We start from the raw sequence: 4,459 nt of genomic DNA, 5'->3' as shown, positions 1-4,459 counted from the left end.
TCATAATATTTCTTCCTACATAGTACAACATTTCGTCGTACAGTCCTACGCATCAAACTCAAAGTGCGCGGTTGTACTAACAAAATGGTGGAATTAAGAGGGTGCGTGACTTGAACGACACAGTGCCATCAAGTGGCTAGACCATGTATTTATAAGATCAAGCACGCGCCATGGGAGTCGACCCAGCAGTGCAGTTCTGCGTCCTAACCAATAAATATGGCTGACGACGAATTTGACGGTGATGAGTGAGTAAATAATTCTCTAAATTCTTACATTATATTTCATTTAGAAAAAATTTTTCTGGCCTATCCCTTCGAATATAGAATAGAGTAAAACATGGGTATTAACAACACCTTAACAAAAATTTTTTAGAAAAAGGAAAATATTATATTATATGCTTATTTTTTGGTACCGAAGATTAATTCATCTGAAAGGGCAGATAATTCCCGTTTTAGACAGTACCCAGTTATATAATTATTCTTTGCCAAACTATTGTTGTACACTCATTCCGTGAACGACACCACTATTGATTTAGTTTAAAAAGAAATTGGAAAGTTATTTGTAAGAAATATTATGCAATTTAGTTGCTTTAGACAATAAGGAACGTCATTTTCTATAATTATGGGGTTTTTGAAAAGAAAAGACTTAGTTTTTGACGAAAAGGAATACCTTCGATATTGTATGGTTATGTTTATTTCATCAGTTCGCGAATTTGTCAAATTCATTCGGTGATGTCGTTGATTGATTTTTGAGATTCGGAAATCCAAAATCAATTAAAAAGATATTGAACATTAAAGGCTCTTGAAAGGCGATGGCATAGAAATAAGGAAAGCAAAGAGCAATCATAGCAACACGGATATCAATAAAAAATGCGTATTATACCCTAACAACTTCCCTCTGTTGGGTGTCGTTCACTGAGAGATATGTATGTGTTCACTGGTTTTGAAGGTATGATAAGAATATTTCAAAAATATGAAATCTACTCAAATTTGAGACTAATATTTATTGAAATATATTGCAAAATATAATCATCTAACCTCTGAAAGTACTACAAAATAAGAAATACCTTTTCTTCTACCTTTCAGGGGACTTTCAAATTAACGACATGACTAAATTTTATAATGTCAACATGTCCTGTAGGTGGCAACAAAAATGTTATTCAGTGAATATAAATTCAGTAATTTTGTACTGAAAAAATATTGAAATACAAATTACATGGATTATAGAATATTTATTCATTTACAAGTATCTAGTTTATATCTCTGAAATTCTAATAGAAGCATTTTCATTGCACAGTGTCGTTCACTAGAAGAGTGTCGGCAATGCCCCTGTTTACCCTATATGAACAATATGATCTCTGCGTTCAATATTAAAGGACCATTTTTTATCACGCTTAGCACGATGTCCGTACGGTAGGTACATTTTTAATTTTTGTAAAAATCATTTTAAGTAAAGATTTGGCTTGTATATAATTAAGGAAAATTTGGGTAGTAACGGTGACTTAGGTTTTTTTATTGACAAACTAGCCGATATGAACTGAAATAGATATAAAACGTTTGCTACGAAACTTAAATTTGCGAAAGGGAACCTGCGGACAACAGTTAAATGACGAGAAACGTTCGCAAATTTATTTCTACATTTTCGTCAGAGACGGTATTAGATTTGTGTAACCCCCCCGCCGTTTATGTGAAATGTCTGTGCGCTGAAACCCCCTGAATAAAAAAGCAGGTTTTTTCGAACCTGTTCGTTAGCTAATGTGTGTAGATTTCTATTTTGTCAGTATGATAACTTTCGAAAGAATAGACAGATTTGATTGGCCTTTGGTATACTCTTTTAGTGCCCTAAATTGAAGTTCAAGTTCGTTAGTCGGCCATTTTGGATTAAAATTCAGAAGCTGGGAGGATTTTCAAAATTGTAGAGACCTTTTTTTTAGAATTTGAAAATTCTATGTACGGCTATTCATAGTTTTCAAAAAGAACAGTAAAACTATGCAAGATGCAAAAAAGCTGAATGGACAAAAATTTTGCAACCAAAAAACATACACATTTTTTATTATTTTCTATTGATATAACGCGTAGTTGTTTTATTCGTAAAAACAACATTAAACATAGAAAAATTAAATTTTTAGACAAATGACACAAGGTACGAAAACAAAATAAATAAAGAGAAAATTGGTTCATCCAAAAAAGAGCTACACATTTGTTGTTAATCATTTCTTGATAGGATGCGTAGTTTTTATTTTAATTGTGAAAAATAACCTGGTTAGATTGCAGAATAGGGGCATCATCACCTGTAACCTCCATTTTGGCTGTAAACAAAAAATTGTTTGGCAACAAACTATTAGAATCTGCAATTGAACGATTAATGAAGCGATTTGATGAGGCAAAGGTTAAAAATTGTTGTTACTATGATGTCTCAAATATGGGCCTGTCGCAATATGTCGGAATGAGCATATTTAACGAGAATTTGGAAATGGGTAGGGATTTGACAAACGTTATTTTTTTACTGGTCATAGGGGTGTTTCTGGATGTTTGGATGTTTAAAAGCACCTAAACGGTGAGTTAAATGTCATCATTCCGATATCGTGACATACGCATATTTAAGACATCTTAGTAAAAAAAGTAACATTATTTCTTGAAAAAAAGATCCTACTCCTTCACTCCATTAGGAATCGAACCGCAAAACCACACAACATCGATCAAGCTAAGAATCCTCAACAACAGAAAGTGCTTAACGTCTCAATCAGACTAGATGGAAAACAATATTTTCAAATTAAAATTATTTCTTGAAAAAAAGATCCTACTACTTCTTCACTCCGTTGGTTCGATTCCCAATGGCGTGAAGGAGTGGGATCTTTTTTTCAAGAAATAATTTTAATTTGAAAATATTGTTTTCCATCTAGTCTGATTGAGACGATAAGCATTTTCTGTTGTTGAGGATTCTTAGCTTGATCGATGTTGTGTGGATTTTCTGCCTTCATGGTTTGGAGGGTTGATCTACTGTCGGCAAGGTGCCATCTCCGATGATCTAGCAGATTCGTTAAAAAAAGTAATTACTTGAACCACTAACACCTTAGCTAAAAATTAGCCTTATTTTCTTGAATTAAGAGTTCTTATTCTGATTTCTCTAATAGCTTTATTGGAAAAGCACCTGACCGGAAATCAGAAGTTTTGAGGTTCAATTCCAAATGGAGTGAAGAAGGAGTAGGATATTATTTTCAAGAAATAATATTAATTTGAAAATATTGTTTTTCATCTAGCCTGATTGAGACGTTAAGCATTTTCTGTTGTTAACAAAAGTAACAATAAGTTTTAAGGGGGTCACCCCGTGTGACGGCCCGTTTTTTAAATAGTTTTTGGGAATTTTTTTTTACGAACGATAACAATATGCAACTTTGAACTTTTTACTTTATATTTATTCACATTTTAGCAGTAAATTGTGCAAGTTTGAACCCAAAATCTTTATTATAATGCATATGGCACAACTCCGAAGACAACCATGTAAAAAAAGTGTATGCATGGCCGGCATGATTCCGGGAGAATGGCATATTTGAAACCAAAAAACCAAACGGCATTTTAATCTGTGAAGCTGTGGCCATCGCCTGATCTCGGATATTTTAAAAATATTGAAGATTGAGTAATTGCCACGGTTTTGAACTTTTTTTCTTCAAATTTCATGATTTGTTTCGATTATTTCCTCACGAAAAAAAAACTGTTTGGAATTTTTTAATTATCGTCGTTCAGGCCATGCGTACACATGTGCTGAATCTACCCTACACATTTCAAAGCAGTCGGTCAAACCGCTTTTGAGATATCATGCCGGCCGATTCGAAAAACGTGGTTTCCAGAAAAATGCGTTTGAACGTTCAAGAACGACGTAAACAATGAAGTAAACCTAGTCGTTCTAACAGCTGTAACTTTCCGATGACTTCGATGTACTTGAAGTTACGAACGTTCATATGAGCGAAATTAAAGATTTTTTTTTCCCGAATTTTTTTTTGCCTAAATCATTTAGGATGACAAAAAATTATATTCCATCGGAAGAAGTTTTCGAAATTTTTATTTTTTGAGGGATTGAATACCCTTACAAATCACCCATTATTCAAACATGCCAAACACAATTTTGATTGTCAATATTTGAAAATATTAAAACGTCAAAAATTTTCTTTTTTTACCTCACTAATTATAGAGTGAGTGAGAAAGTTCGGCAAGACTCCTAAAAACCACCCTTAATATAACCACACCTAAAATGTTAAAAATGACCATTTCGATTGTCGATATTTGAAGATATAAAAACGTCAAAAATTCTCCTTTTTTATCATCATAATTATAGAGGGAGTGAGAAAGTTCGACAAGACTCCTAAAAACCACCCTTAATATATCCACACCTAAAATTTTGAAAATGACAAGTTTGATTGTCGATATTTGAAAATATAAAAACGTGAAAAATTATCTTTTTT

The sequence above is a fragment of the Belonocnema kinseyi genome, chromosome 10 (genome assembly GCF_010883055.1).
Source record: "Belonocnema kinseyi isolate 2016_QV_RU_SX_M_011 chromosome 10, B_treatae_v1, whole genome shotgun sequence".
Classification (NCBI taxonomy): domain Eukaryota; kingdom Metazoa; phylum Arthropoda; class Insecta; order Hymenoptera; family Cynipidae; genus Belonocnema; species Belonocnema kinseyi.
This window is presented reverse-complemented; position numbering follows the sequence as displayed.